The sequence below is a fragment of the Protopterus annectens genome, chromosome 13.part0 (assembly GCF_019279795.1).
Source record: "Protopterus annectens isolate FY-2018-M chromosome 13.part0, PAN1.0, whole genome shotgun sequence".
NCBI lineage: Eukaryota > Metazoa > Chordata > Ceratodontiformes > Protopteridae > Protopterus > Protopterus annectens.
In genome coordinates, this window is record NC_056747.1 from 489359699 (window position 1) to 489376996 (window position 17298).

General features: G+C 37.8%; 1 long non-coding RNA gene across 1 annotated transcript in view; it reads left to right on the forward strand.

Annotated features, from left to right (window-relative positions):
- Positions 1-415: 415 nt before the first annotated feature.
- LOC122787413 overlaps positions 416-17298 on the forward strand; it is a 419813-nt gene continuing 402930 nt past the window's right edge. The window contains exon 1 of the long non-coding RNA XR_006362567.1: positions 416-518. This is a non-coding gene — a long non-coding RNA (uncharacterized LOC122787413). The remainder of the gene's footprint in view (positions 519-17298) is intronic.

Consider the following 17298-nt stretch of genomic DNA (forward strand, 5'->3'; position numbering starts at 1 on the left):
TACTTAAATATGACAACTCCGAGATCGCATATCAGTGCACTACAGTGCGGAAACAGGAAATTTCCCCTTCCCTGCACTGTAGCGCAATCTTGGAGTTGGTATATTTAAGTAGAGGGGGTGTGGGGGGTGCAGGGAGGCTTGCCCCCCTGCTTACACCCTTTGGTTTTTGGTTTTGTCACTTTGTTTTATTTATTTATTTTTTATTTTTAAACAGTTTCGAGCAATTAAATGTTCGATCTATAAAGGTTGACCTTTACAGATTCGAACATTTAATCATTCGTTGATCTAATATAGACCCGGGTAAACCAGGTATGTAGCACCTGCTTTGTGCCATGCAAAAGACTGTAGGATATATTTTATCCTGAGTTCTTTTAAATGTACAGCAGATAAATTCCTTTGTTCTTCTTTTAGTGGGAAGATAGTATCTCCAAAATGGAAATCCTTCAAAGGCATACGATTTCTCTGGCGAGACAAAATTCGACTGAATAACGCCATCTGGAGAGCCTGGTATATTCAGTGTAAGTAATGCCACAATTTAAAATCTAGTTTGTGTCTTGGTGTTCAGTAATTGCAGTGCAATAATTTAAGTACTATTGACATTAAATAATGCTTTGATACCAAGTTATGTTATTGTATGCATACAGTGTAGTTAACATTTTAGTGTACATTAAGTACACTGAGGTAAAATATACAGAATGGAAGATCCTTTTGTCCATTTAAATCAGTACATAGTAAGCAAGGCACTGTGTGTATAAACATGGCTTTAATGTACTGTTTCTGGAGGAATCGGAACATAAGGCTGTAATATAAGTGTGGTCTGTCACTGGGCGTTTTCATCTATGACCTGTGACCCTAAGGTCATCAGGACTTAGCCCTGCTCACAGAACTTTTCCAGTCAACTTTAGCTACATGTTAACGTTGGTCATTTGAAAAACACACATAACCTATGATTTTGTTTTCTATAGATTTTTTTTTGCTGTATTTTCTTTTGTGCTGGTTTGGGTTTGACTTCCACACAGGTTATTTCATTTCATGGTTTACCCTTTGCGGGATTTTCCTGTTTTGTACTTTTATTCAGAAAGACACCCACACCCCGGTACTTCTTAATGTCAGCCTATCAGTGTGTTCTCTTTCCCTGTTTAGTTTTTGCTATTACTGACTGTTGAATTACCATTGTTGTTGGTTATCTTGCCCTCTGGGTTCATCATCATCTGTTCAGTCTTGATACCTGTGCCAACCCTTCCAGGCTGACTTAAAGGTTATTGCTGGCCAGCATTGATCAGTTGGGCTTGACTGTTCTTACTTCAGGTTAAGGGTTGTGACTACTCCTGGTGCCAACAATGCAGGCTTCCATGAGTGAGTCTCTCCTGTCATGACCATGACTCACTTCGACCTCCATACCATTTTCTGCTGTGTCCCCAGACCAAGACAGAGAAATGGTTAAGAGAGTCTTGACAGGATGCACCATTTAGAGCCAGTCCCCATTCTTCCTCCTCCTTGGGCTCTTCCAACCAAGGCAAAGATACATGGCTACATTCAATAGGAAGAACATTGACTCCCATATGAAATCTCACATACCAGATGTAGATGATGATCAGCAGGCTGATTTCCACCCCCGTTATTGCTTAATGACTTCAAGTTCATGGAAGTATTGGAGCTTACCAGGACTAAATTTAAGAGATTCTTATGTTTGACTGAATGCTGGCTGAGATCTTGTATTCCCTCTTGTAGTGTTTGGTGATTCTTCCAGCTACCACTATTGTCAAGCCAGTAACAGAAAACTTGTACAAGAACCCAGATGTGGCACTTATACAAAATGACACAATGAAATCCTGGCAACTCAAAAACTGGCCAAGCTATTCACCGAACCAGGTAGTAGACTCTATTATTGTTTTGGCTGCACTGAAAAAAGCTCATGAACCACAGTCCAGGTTTATTCATCCACCTAAGAAAGAGTCATGGACTCTGGACAGAGTAATCTAACAGACATTTTCATCCTCTATCTTCTCTCTGGGAGTACTGCACTACTTGAAAAAACTCTGATTACTAAGGGAGGTGCTAGATAAGTCCCCCTGTACTCGGAACTGAATTTCAAGCTATATCCCTAATAAAACAGGAGTCAGTTTATATCCCTAAATTCAAAAAAGTGCTTCTGAACAAGACACCACGAGTCCTTCCACGTATAAAAGTAAGTATAAATAACAAAAAAAGCTTGGAATGGACTTTAGGCAGGTCACGCTAATGTCATAGGTTATAGTAAATGCAGCTTACTATCTAGAATACACAGTACCTTGAGTTGTGAGTAATTCACGAAAAAGTCAGTCACGACAGAAAAAACTGTCAGTACTTAAACGGTATATCCAAAAGATTTTTTCACACACAGCTATTCAGCTCGAATCCACACATAGTAAAATGCTGTTTTTATTTATAAAGCGTGTCAGTTACCAACTTACAATTCAAACTGAAACAATGCTTGTACTATAAATTCAATCATCAGTAAAATGCTTTATTAAACACACAAGGCAAGCGCTTTCAACTATGTCTTCATCAGGCCAAACAGTTTTACCATATAGATAGCTTCCTTATATAGGTACTGCTATGGTGATGTCATTTCCTGATATAAATTTTTAAAAATACATACTTAATTTATAAATATAATCAAAAATACAATTAAACTAAACAGATCAAAGCGCTTCATTATGCTCTATATAATACAAATGCAGTTTGCGTATGCTTTAGTTATGTCAGGTTTTCGCATCATAACGCAATTAGGGCTGCCACATTTTGTGTCAAAACTCTTGTTCAGATTATACATATGTAATGGCTATAATATATTACATTAAAATCTTTTACAATTCATAGAGTTTCTGCTATGTTGTATGTGTATTACATTATGATGACTTTATTTTATAGTATATGCGTAACTTAACAAGCATAACTATGCAATTCAGCATATGCGTATGCGCGCAATTAATAATATCATTTACAATTTTCATGGATGTTTGATACTACAATATTTAATGCCAAGTCTCTTACATTAAGATATGTCTAATATCTCGATGTACTAGTAATTGTTAATTACTCGTACATCGAGATTCAGAAGCACTTTTTTGAATTTATATTTACTCATATTCTCTACAAACACCAACGATATGGCAGATATCAGTGCTAATGATGGAATGGTGGAACTTCCATATAAACCTGAGGTCCAGCAGACCAATCAACTTCTAACTTATGAAGTTGCTGTTGATTCGTTGACAGATGGTTGTTCGGAGAATGAATATCAGGGACTAACAACTCTCCTTCATGAGATGGAAATGGATTTTTTCAAACTGAAGAGATTACAACTGTAGAGACAGCATTTTGAAGTGTGCATAAAACGCAAAATTGTTCCTAGGGTCCTTCGAGTGTTGAAGATGCCCACTACAGGTACTGTTTATCCTGATTTGCTACATATGTGGCAACAGGTCAACCTGGACACAAGCTATAGATATATGGAGTTACTTAATAATTATTTTTTGCCAATTGAAAATTCCCTTAGGGAACGAATAAACAAACAACAGTTGCATATGTGTGATGTGTATCCTAATCAGATTTTGAATGTACTTATTGAAAAGTTATTAGACAATGTATTCGTATATGAGAACAAGCTATTGTTACAAAAACAAGAAAAAATTAAGAGAGATACTGAAGATTTTAGGAGAGGGAATGTGTTTACTTGGCCTAGGGTAGATAACCTAGGCAAAAATACTAGCGATAACTATAATAATAATAATAATAAGGCAAACAATACAGATGCTGCTAAGCCTAATACTAATGCAAATGGGTATGATGCAGCTAAAAATAACAAACAGATAACAGAGAAAAGAAATGTAGCAGTAACTAGAGCATTAGTACATAGTGAAGCTAACAATGAAAATCTTGCTTCCCCAGTAGCAACAATACATGACATTTCTGTATATGAAGATGCCAATACAAGAGTTGATATATGTGAGCATATAGATGTGAATAACACAAATCAGCCCAATATAACAAATATAGACAATCCAGCACATATAGAGACCTCTGATAATTTTCGAACAGCCCCTTTCCCCATAGTGGATCATTGGAGAGGAGGAGGAGCAAGGAACCGTTCAATGAGCAGAGGACGTCAGAAGAAACGTACAGCAGAGTCCAATCAGGTAGGCCCCACTTTAAAGAAAATGTGGCAGGGAGGCAAGAATCCCTGATATGGAACATCTCCAGTAGGGATCTAGCTAAGGATGAAATTTATGCCTTAGAGAAGGGACTTACATTCATTCCTTCGAATAGAAGTGATATCTCAGATAATGTGATGGATTTAAAATTTTTCACACGAAATTTACAGTTAAAACTTGACATGGGAAATTCAGTAAGTGATGAACATAAATTTAGAAAACCTTCTACATATGTTCCTATATTACATCCCCTTATTGATGCATTCACTAAACTTGTTGAACAGGATTTACATAATAATGAAAAAATTAATAAGGAAAGGAAATGGCATGGTAACCTTAGACCTAGAGAAAGAAGAGCATTAAAAACATTGAGAGATGATAAAAATATTATGATCAGACCAGCGGATAAGGGTGGACCTACAGTTATTATGGATATGAAAAAATATGTAGCTAGTATGAACAATATGTTAAGTGACGATAAATTTTATCAAAAAATAACTAGGCGTACAGTGGATAACATATGTATGAATGTTGAAAGTATATTACAAGGTATGCTGTGTGAAGGAAAGATTAATGAAGAATTATATAGATACTTCCGTGTTGAACATCCGACTATTCCTTGTATACAAGGAATACCGAAAATCCACAAACATAAAATAGATCCCCCTATGAGACCTATAGTAGCTGGACGGGGGTGGATCATGGAACCTATTTCTTTGTATTTGGAATACCTTTTAAGACCTATTGTGAATAAGTTTAATTATATTTTGAAAGATACTAAACATTTTTTGACCCAATTATATGAGAATACTTTTACAACTTATAAGCAAGATAGAGATACCTTAGTTACCCTAGATGTTCAATCTCTCTTTACGATTATTCCAAATAATGAAGGTATACTAAGTATTACAAGATGCCTAAAGAGGGATGGCACATACACAGACAGTAAAATAGAAGTGATTTGCCAACTAATAGAAATAGTTCTATCTAATAATGTGTTCACCTTTAATAATCAGCTATATGTACAACGGGATGGCGTAGCTATGGGCACGTCATGTGCCAATAGCTACGCCAACCTTGTTATGGCTGATTGGGAGACAGAAAATTTATTTAAAATGTGTAAATTCAAAGAGAATGTCCCATTCTACACACGTTTTGTAGACTATCTCTTCCTCATTTGGAAAGCTGAAGATTCAAAACTTATGGAATTCTACCAAGATATGAATACAACCACTGAGTATTTGAAATTTACTATGATTAAGTCTCATGATTGCATTGCATACCTAGATGTATTTGTGCAGAGTTTACCTAATGGCCTATTAAATACAGGCATTTATAGAAAAGATTGTTATAGAAACACATATTTACATCGTAGTAGTATGCACCCCAACCATATGTTTAATAATATTATTAAGGGTCAAGCCATGAGGATATCTAGACTGAGCTCTGACCAACAAGGGTTTCAGACAGAAATGGATGGATTTATATAAAAATTTCTAAATCGCTCATATGGTCTAGAAGAAATCAATGCAAATATATCTGACATTGAGAATCTAAGGAAAGAGAAAGCCTCACCCTACTTTGCAAAAAGTAATATTGCAGTAGAAAATACAACCTCTTCAAATAACACAGATAATAGGGTTAGAATTCCACTATATTGCACACAAGATATAAAAGAAATTAGAAGCATATATAATAAACATTGGGATATATTACTAACTGATCCCAATATCTCTGCCTTAATAGAAAATTCACCTCATTTTACCTACAAGAATAAGCTCAACATATATAGGATGTTGTGTGGACCTGGCAGAGTAAATAGCAGAGATGAATGTACTGATCATGTTGGTACCAATAGATGTAATAAATGTAAATATTGTGATTTTATTAAAAGTACTAACACCTTTACACATCCGGTAACCTCACAGAAGATTTCTGCTAAAGCAACATGTGACACTGAGCACGTGATATACCTCGCCACATGTACTTGTGCCGCATATTATGTCGGCAAAACAGATCGGAGGTTGAGAGATAGGATCAGAGAACATCTCTATCATATTAGGATATCCTCGCAAAAAAATGCCCTATCAAAACATGTATGTAGCAATTCTGTTGAACACACCTTCATATTTCAAGTTATTGAAACTAACCTGATAAATATTAGAGGAGGAGATGTGTTCAATAAAACAGAGCAAAAAGAAGCGAAGTGGATTATCAGATTGAGGGCGGACCGTATTCCGGGTTTGAATGATAGGGTCTCTATCAAACCTGCTTTAAAAGCTAAAAAGCTAAAGAGATAATCTACTATCTAGATTTATCCCTTAGTATGACTATGTCATAGTTTATAGATTTTGGATTTAATTAGTTATAATAAGTTGTAGAGACAACTCATCAGTATTTTCATTTATTCAATACAGTTCATGAATTTTATATGCCAAACTGAAAGTATACTATGATAGAACTGTGTGTCAGTCCTTGAAATGGATATTTAATAAAACAATAGATTGGCATTAAGATTTTAAATATTTATAATAGGTTAAATATATAGTTAGAGATAGTTAAATGCTCATACCCCTGTACATAGTAATGTCTTATATTAATATTATATGTTTGCCTTAGTCTACAAAGTACACTACTATAACTATAATTACACTAACCAGTTTTTTCTATTAATCATAAAATATATTTCATACATAATATACATTTATATATGCACACATGCATATATATTTTAATTATGTCTGTGTGTATGTGTGTATATGCGTGTATATATGTATATGTGTATATATGTATGCACATATATGTATATATACATATGTATACATTTCTTTAGGTTTTATTTATTTATGTATTTATATATTGTATCTATATTTATATAATTTTAAAAAGTATACATTAATGTAATGTTTTAATGTGTTTTATATATTGAAGTTATTTATTTTATTTTATTATACTATATTTTATTATACAATATTATTTACATAATATTTAGGCACATTCCCCCTCCTTTATGCTTGTCTATCATGTATGATTATACTATGGCCATATATAATGTTGATTTTCTAACTGCATTAATGTATAAAATCTAAAATTATGCATTGTTTAATTCTTATTAACATACATATATTTTTTATATATATACACTATATAATATGAAATCTTTAATGATTTATTTAACGCAGCACATTGCTTGTTATTTATAAATAGAACTTTTTACATTTATTTATATAGTTGAAATACCACACATAATCCAAATAAGAGCCTTGGGATTAAGCATTGTGGTACTAAATATCTACGTATTTACGTATACCATATTATTAACTTTGTATATACACGCACATGTTGATGAATTGTGTTTTAATAATTAGTTCTATTAAATTGTCTCGTTAACTACATTATTCACATATATAAATGTAACTTATGCAGTGTTTAGTATTTGATTTACATTTATACATAAACCTTATTTTTATAATATGAATACATATTTTTACCCATTTTAACGTAGTATATAGTTCATCATCTGTGAAATATATTTTAACAATTACTCATACATCGAGATAGTAGACATATCTTAATATAAGAGACTTGGCATTAAATATTGTAGTATCAAACATCCATGAAAATTGTAAATGATATTATTAATTGCGCACATACGCATATGCTGAATTGCATAGTTATGCTTGTTAAGTTACGCATATACTATAAAATAAAGTCATCGTAATGTAATACACATACAACATAGCAGAAACTCTATGAATTGTAATAGATTTTAATGCAATATATTATAGCCATTACATATGTATAATTTGAACAAAAGTTTTGATACAAAATGTGGGAGCTCTATTTGCGTTATGATGCGAAAAACTGGCATAACTAAAGCATACGCAAACTACATTTGTATTATATAGAGCATAATGAAGCACTTTTATCTGTTTAGTTTAATTGTTTTTTGATTGTATTTATAAATTAAGTATGTATTTTTAAAAATTTATATCAGGAAATGACATCACCATAGCAGTACCTATATAAGGAAGCTAATTGTAAGTAAAACTGTTTGGCCTGATGAAGACATAGTTGAAAGCGCTTGCCTTGTGTGTTTAATAAAGCATTTTACTCGCCTTACGCTTGATGATTGAATTTGTATAGTACAAGCATTGTTTGGCAGGAATACCAGTTTGAATTGTGAGTTGGTAACTGACACCGCTTATAATGCAAAACAGCATTTACGAAAGTCTATTTTCGAGCTGAATAGCTGTGTGTGAAACCTTTGGATATACCGTTAAATACTGACAGTTTTTTCTGTCGGTACCTTCTATCTACTACGTGACTGACTTTTTCGTGAATTACTCACAACTCAAGGTACTGTGTATTCTAGATAGTAAGCTGCATTTACTATAACCTATGACATTAGCGTGACCTGCCTAAAGTTTATATCCCTAGTTGTCATTTTCCAGCTCTGCAGTTAATCAGAGCATACAGTAAGCTCACTGTGCCACTGTGGAATGTCCAGCTGGATATTCAGGCATAGGTCTCACTGTCAGATGTAATTACTCAGCCTGACCAAGCCTGCCCAAGAAATGAGGCTGAATGTGATGTTTGATGTTATGCTGAACTTGAAAGCTGTGAAAATGAGGCAATTCATTTGTTGACAAATGAGTGTCGATTCTAGTCTTCTAGTTATGGTGGACTACTAGTGGTATCTTAAGTGCTTTCACTCACTATTCTGCCAGCACTGCATATGTGCAATTTCCGCTGGAGTAATTGCTTAGTCCATTTTGTGTTAAAAGTAAGGGCAAATGGTACACTCAGTAGAGGAGGAAAACCAATGACACTTAGGAGACAGAAATCAAAAACTGCTCAATTGACAGTTCCTGGAATGAGTAAGGCAGTCTTGAACTGCCATATGGTTGCTGCACAGGAAGTGACGTAAGGGCAAAAAAGAGAAAACAATCCATGAAGCAGCTTTCTTTAGCGCAGGTACTCTGCACACTGACTAAAACGGACTAGCTAGATAACTATATCTGGACTTCTGAAGAATGTTTAAAAAAATTACACAATTGTGTGCAGTTGCTGAGCAGTAGTGGGATGCCAGAGAAACAAAAAACCCATATGCCATTCAATTTGTTACAGTTGGGAGTTGCAGAAATGGAAGACTGAGTTTGGAGGAAAACACAATGCTTGTTGGAGTACTGGAGCTGGCTGAAGCTGGAGACCCAGTTGAACAGCTGTGAAAACTTGCTTGCTATATGGCCAAGTATGCATGAATGATTGGAGCTTGAAAGACCACACATAATTTTTGTTCCTAGACTACGTTTTGCAGTGAAAAACTGTGGCAGCAAAGTTAGATTTGCTACCTATGCACAGAAGGGGAAGATGCTTTCTTTATTGGGGGCTACATTTAAAAATGTATTATGTAAAAAATTAGAGTGGTCATGTAATTAGTGATTACTACAGTCTAGTGTTACAATGATCAATTCCCATTAAAGTAAAAATATCCCTAGGATGATGCTGTGTTTTTTATGTAGTGCATTTCTAAGGTTTTTTACACACACACACACACACACACACACACACATACACATATATACAGGGCTGATTGTGCCCCCCCCCCCAGCTGTAAACAAAGAAGAAAAGAAAATACAAATATTAAAAACGCAAGTCACGGAACATCGTGCATGTGCACTTGCAGCATTTACAGCATTTATGGACTGCTGGTGAACCAGTCTGGAGCTTGCGCATAGAATCCAGACTTGTCTCACCAGCAGTTTGGATTAGGAAGCGAGCACGCAGAAGCACTTTCCCAGACGTCTATGCAGTTACAACTGCATAGACTTGAAAGGGGATTAAACTGCAACGTCCACAGGCTGGTAGCACTCGGCTTGCTCTGCTGTCGTCATCACGGGCTAGATGGAAGGACATGCTGCATGGATGCGTTTACGGGCTGTGGATGTTGCAACTTGTTTTACGGACTGAGGTAAGGAATACAGTGTGTGTGTGTGTGTGTGTGTGTGTGTGTGTGTGTGTGTGTGTGTGTGTGTGTGTGTGTGGGTGTGGGTGTGGGTGTGTGTAATGCCCCAAGTGCTATATGGTGGGGGAAGAGAACAGGCTTGATCCCTGTACCTTAGGCCCAGGTAGCAAGAGCCTGAATTCCTTACCCACCTCCTCTTCTTCTTTTGGCTGCTCCCATTAGGGGTCGCCACAGTGGATCATCTGTTTGCATTTCTTTATGTCCTCTGCATCTTGCTCTGTCACACTAACCACACCTGCATGTCCTCTCTTACCACATCCATAAACCTTATCTTAGGCCTTCCTCTTTTCCTGTTACCTGGCAACTTCATCCTTATCTTTTTCCCCAATATACTCTGCATCCCTCCACAGCACATGTTCAAACCAACATAATCTTGCCTCTCTGGCTTTGTCTCCAAACCTTCCAACTTGGGCTGACCCTCTAATATACTTATTCCTAATCCTGTCCACCCTCATCACACCTAGTGCAAATCTTAACAACTTTAACTCTGCCACATCTAGCTCTGACTCCTGCCTTTTTGTCAGTGCAACTGTCTCCAACCCATATAAAATAACTCGTCTCACACCCTCTTGTAGACTTCTTTCACTCTTACTGGTACTCGTCTGTCACAAATCACTCCTGACACTCTTCTCCACCCACTCCATCCAGCCTGTACTCTCTTCTTCACCTCTCTTCCACACTCACCATTCCTCTGAATTCCCTACCCACTACCATTTGTAAAGAAATTGCAGATTTTTCCCTCATACTTGTTCTGTTCTGTTCCTCATAAAATCTGTGGTTTCTGTATTTTTGTGTCCGTACAAAGCCAGTAGTGCAGTGGTAGCATTGTTGCCTGACAGCTACAGGTTCTCTGGTTTGAGTCTTGGCTGGGGTTCCTTCTGTGTCGAGTCTGCATGTCCTCCCTGTGTTTGTGTGGGTTTCCTCTGAGTGCTCTGGTGTCCTCCCACCTTACAAAGACATGTGCCTGGAGTGTTTCTCCATTGGGCTCTGATAATAATTGGCTTTTGTTCCAAGTCAGACCTTCCTGGTTAAATGTTAATTGACAAGCATTTGAATTTCAGACCTCATATTCTTCAGAAAGTACATGGTAACACAAAAGTTTTTATTCTAGCAATTTTCTAAGTTTATAAGATGGATATTTGAAATGTGTCCCTATTTTTGGGACTGTGTTCCCTCATTATTGGCTTTGTCCAGGTTTTTTGTGCTAAGGTTGAAAGCTATAGGTACTTCAACAAGATGATCACTGGCCTCAAACAGATGCCCTATGTAGCTCAACTGAAGAAACTCCAGCTGTACTTGGTTGCATACTGCCTACTCAGAGGTGATATCTGCCTGACATACAAGGCCATGTCCAACCCATAATTGATGGACATGCTCCACCTAAAGAAAACCTTATCCCCTTGAGCCACATGCTCTAGGGATCTAAACCTCACCACAACAATAAATAGGATGTGCTAGAGGGATAGATTGCTGTCCTAGAGATTTCCCATACTTTGGAACAAGATTCCAATCTACATTAGGCAGAGCTCCTCGCTAACACTCTTCAAGAGAAACTTTGAGTGGATGGTAAACAAAGTTTACCCCGGGGATCCCTTCAGTGGCTCTGCTGGACGGGAGGCACCGGGAACTAATCTAAGGGGGGAGCAAAAGCCAGCACATTCTGGCTAGGCTTATAAATGCCTTTGGGCAGATAGCCTAGTACCTACCTATGAACTGAATATGTTTGGGGGCTGTATTCCCCCATTACTGGCGTTGTCCAGGTGTTTTGTGCTAAGAGGTTGACAGCTATGGTGAGAACTGAATTCACTAAATGGTAGCCATTTAAGTTTCAGTCTTGCTGATTTGGCATAGTGGTATGTTGCTCTGACTGTTTTTTTGTACAGGGTCCTGGGTTCAAGACTTGGCTGTGAAATGTATGGTGGTAACACAGAATGTTATTCTAGCAACTTTCCAACATTATACAAGAAATGTTTAAAATGTGTCCCTGGTTTTCGGGCCCCCCCACCAATGCATTTTTGCTTTTTCCAGATTTCTTGTGCTGCAAAGTTCAGACATACAGCTGAGTTAGTAGATTTTACAAGGACCTGAGAGCTGCAGGGGAGCAAAAGTTTAGTGCTGCTTATGCTGAGTCTGCTTGCATTGTTTATAGCACAACAGGTAGTGTACTTGCTTTTGATGCAGAAGGCTGTCGGTTCTACTCCCACAGTAGAAAGATGCATTGCTGATACTGTACTGTGTTGCAAAGGGGATGGATGCTGCACTCCTTTTTGGTGAAGATACCTAGTAACTATGAACTTTTTATTAGTTTGCCATCCATTCCCTATTGCAGTATTACTAGCTTATCATTTTCCCGTAACATAGACAATTTATTCCTCAAGGGCAACAGGCACTTTATTTTACATTTGTTAACCGGGTTAGTCCAACTGAGCATTAGCTCATTTTCAGTGGAGACCCGAGGAGAAAAGCTCTGCAATCGGTGTTAACATTTTACATAAAGTCAGCAAGAAAATTGCATTGGCAGCTAAAACAATTAGAGAAATAACATTTTACAGAAAACAGTTGGTACAAATGTTAGAGATCAAACTGCAAAAAGCATTTACAACAAATCATACAGAAAAGCAGTAGAGTACAATGTCAGAATTTTTACGGCAAAAACTTTGGTATAATGTCAGTGTAGGGAAAACAGTGTTCATTATTTCTAAGTAGTTATATACAGTATAGGTACAGATGGAGTAGTAAGGTAATGTAGAGTTTAAGCAACAAGACAGAGGTAGATGGATATTAAGACAGCGGAAGAGAAAGGAGGGATGAGAGACGAGCTAGGGTTAGGTAGTTTCAGGGAGGATGACTACAATGGTAGGACCATTTATTTATTAGATATTCCCGAGTGGCTTGTTTGAAATGTTTTGTTTGGTTAAGGGACCTAATTTCTAGGGGTAGTTGGTTCCAAGTTGTAGCAGGGTTATAGTTATAAAGTAAACACCCTGATTTGGTTTTGGGTTTAAAGATCTTTAGGAAGTCTTGGTCTGAGCTACGTAATGTCCTGGTTGGGGAATATTTAGTTATAATTGATTAAAGGCTAGGGCAGAATGATGGTAGAGTGAGGATGGAGTGGATAATTAACAGTTGCTGTAGTAGCAGCAAATGAGGGAATTCAAGCCACTGCAACTGTTTAAGAGATAGGCAATGGTGTGATTTGTAGGTTTGGTTTGCAGCAAATCTGGCAATTTTATTATACGTAGTTTCAAATCTGGTTAAGAGTGTGGTGTTAAAATTTTGTGTATAATTGAGAGCTAAAAAGGAGGGTGGGAAGAAGAAATGCATGGGAGAGAGTTATTCTGGCTGAGTTGGTTAAATGTATTTCCTTTGGTAAAGGAGTTCGAGTTTCTGGTGAGTTTTTTTGATAGAGATGGTGATTTGGAGATCAAATTTAAGCTGATCATCTATTATGACTCCTAGCAGTTTAGTGCTAGGGTCTGAGATAATTAGTGTTATTGCTAGATAGGATGAAAAATGTTTTGAGATTGAGTTCTTTTGGGAGGAAGAGTAGGAACTTGGTTTTCTTAGGGTTGACAATTTGTTGTCACAAAGCCATATTTCTATGGTGTTGAATGATACTTTGGTAGTAGAGTGGAGGTCAGATGGATTGTCAGCAATGGTGATGACTGTAGAATCATCAGTATATTCTACAAGTGTGGAGTTGGGACAAGAAGTGTAAAGTAGGCTGGTACAAATATTGAAGAGCAGTGGCCCCAGTCTGGATCCTTGGGAGACACCCATTGAGATGCTTAGGGGGGGAGAAAGAGCAGAGTGCCATTTAACAGCTTGGTGGTTAGAGAGAGAGCTGGAAAACCAGGATATGGTGGGAGGAGAGAATCTTGGGTGAGAGAGTTTGTCTAGGAAGAGGGGATGGGCGACTGTGTCAAAGGCTTTGGACAGGTCGAGGAACAGACATGAGACTAGTTTGTTATTGTCATGGGCCAGTGATACAATATTAATGAAGGATATAGTGCAGTTGTAGTGCTGTGTTTGGGATGAAATCCATGTTGTGTGTGTATTGGAAGGTTCTGTTGGAGAAGGAATTGCATTATCTGCTTGTGAATGCACTTCTCAAGAATCTTGGAGAGGGGAGACAGTATAGCAATTGGTCTGAAGTTTGATATATCAGAACAATTACCTCCTTTATGTATGGTTAATGTGTAGAAAGTTTTTCCTGTTGATGGAACGTATGATTCAGAGATAGATCTGTTGATCAGAATGGATACTGGATAGGCTAGGGTTCAGCAGCTATATGTAGAAAGTAAGAGGGTAGGTTATTAGCTGAGGGGGAGCAAGGTTTTGAGTTTAGTGAGAAGAGATTTAATATATTTAATTGAGACAGATGTAAGAGAGAGAGTTAGAAGGAGAAGGAGGGGAAGATGAGAAAGTGGGGTTTTTAGTATGTCTACTAGTGGTGAGGTCCTTAATTATGGTAGTTATTGAATTAATAAAATTGTTAAATTCAGTGGCAGTTTCCTCAAAAGTTTTATTTGGGCATCGGTTGGGAGGGGAAGGGTTTCCTGGATGCAGTATATGATTGATTGAGTTCCAGAATTTTGTAGGGTCAGATTTTAGGGTAGTGGTAGGGTTTGCATAGAAGTTGATCCTGTCTTTGTTGATTTTTTTTATTTGATTTCTAAGTTCTTTGCAAGTCTGTAGGAGAGAAGGGGGGTCTTTGTTTTGGTCCATAATTTCCATATCTTGTCACGTCTTTTCATCAAGGCTCTAGTATGTTTGGTCAACCAAGGAGTGGTGTTTGCTTTGATTCTGATATTACGGAGGTGAGCTGCCATAATCAGGGTTCAACTAGCGGCCATCTCTAACTTTCATGTTGGGTTTTATAAACTAAACATTATGTCTCATAAGCTGTGTAAAGCCTTTCTCAGAGGGACTACTCTCCTTAGGCCCCCAGTAAGAGATCCCCCTCCTCCTTGGGACCTTAATTTGGTACTAGCCTCCTTGATTATGCCCCCTTTTGAACCAGCTGCATCCTGCTCCATGATGTTTCTATCTTGGAAAACTCTCTTTCTGGTAGCCATTACCTCAGCCAGACGTGTCACGGAACTTCAGGCACTGAGTGTTCGTCCTCTGTACTTTAAGGACAGGGTTGCTCTGAGAACTAATCCCTCCTTCCTTCCGAAAGTCTGCTCAGAGAATAACCTAAACCAGTCTATAGACCTCCTTGTGTTTTTCCCTAACCACACCAACAAGGCAGAATACAAACTACACCAATTGGATGTTCATAGACAATTGCGTTTTTACCTGCATAGAACAAAGGATATAAGAAAGTCGGACCAACTTTTCCTTTCCTATGCTAGGGGCAAACAGGGTCTTCCAGTTTCCAAAGTGACTCTGTTCAGGTGGTTGTCTCACATTATTACCTTCATCTATCAACTAAGAAACAAAGAGTTGTCTATCAAACTGAAAGGTCATTCTACTAAGGCTTTGGCCACCTCTGTAGCCTTCCAGGCTAGGTTGCCCATGGACTCTATCTGTGCCGCTGCCACGTGGGCAAATCCTCATACTTTTCTTTCTCATTACAAGTTAGACATGGTCTCCAGGAGTAGAGCTAACCTTGGTTGCACTGTTCTGAAGAGTATGTTCCAATGAGCCACCCAGGATCGTAGGTGCTAGGGACGCTGTCCCAACAAACAAGAAACAAAGGTGAGATAGACAACTTAACATAAAGAAGTTATGTACCTACCATAATGTTCCAGGTTTGTTGTCTTCATCTCACCTTCTTTCTTGCTCCCACCCTCCGTCCCCCTGTCCTATTCGACCGAGAGGAGTTCTGATTTCACTAGCTGAGTTTTCTCTGGTTTGTTTCCTCTACTGATTGAGAGAGTATTACAGGTTTGCTCAACATGTTTGTTTGGACAGGTTGATTCTCTGGGTATGTCTAGGGTTAGCTATTACAAATGAGATCTGGGTAGCTAGTGCTAGGCATCATGGGATAAGGGGTAGCCTCAAGCCAGTAAACAGCTCTCGAGCTATAGAAGATGGCCGAGTTGGAGCCAAGGATTGGCTCCGATTCCAACAAGCAAGAAAGATGAAGACAACTAACATGGAACGTTATGGTAGGTACATAACTTCTTTTTCAGTGCTAGGCTTGTACCAGCCTGAGACACAGTCTGAAAGCTCCATAAAGTCTGTCTTCATATGGACAAGAGAGGTGCATTGCAGGTTATTTACACATACATGGACTATGATGGAATCATGCTGGTACCTGTGGTGGAATGACTTGAGTGCGTGATTTGACAGATCATCTTGTTCAGTCTGGTTAGAGGAGCATCAGAATATCATACAATGGAGTCCCCTATGACAGAGTCCTGAGAAGTACGTTTGCTTGCCTTAAGAGCTTAGTGTTTGGGGTTGCACTGAGAGGGATAGTATGCATCGTGTTGGATGTTGATTTTTCTGAGTACCTTTAGGCTTGCTAGCTTTGACAACTGGCAGTCTAGGTGATCTTTGCTTAGGAAGGTTGCTTTTAAGTGCTTCAGCATTTGTTAATCTGTGTGTGTGTTGTTTGCTATGTGAGGTGGGTGTTGTATGCGTGGTTTTGACAACCTCATTTGTGCTTGTATGCAAGAGTTAGCCTCAAGTGTCATTGAGCAAGTACACCTCTTGCACATTGTTTGCTGCTTTAAGGAGTAAATGGTTATTCGCAAGCTTGAGACAATTGTTACATTGTCTCAAGATGACGAAGAAGGCTACAGAAAAGTTAGGACATTGTATATCCATACTGTCCAGTCCTTTGATTGGTGAACTACTAGGAGGTGGTGTATTGAGTTTAGAAGGCTATTAAGGATGCTTTGTTAATGCAAACTAATAAGGGTGCTTTATTGGGGCACTTTAGCAGGGCCAGACTTGCAGGAATACAGCAATTAAGTAACATCAAAAAATACAAAGTAGCAAATTACACAGTAGCACTGTCATTCAAGCTTCTCAAAAGTGCAATTCTCAGCAGTCAGACAGTACAATATCAGAGTACTTGAAAATGGTTTAAAGTGCAAAAAAATCTGCAGATAAAGCAGT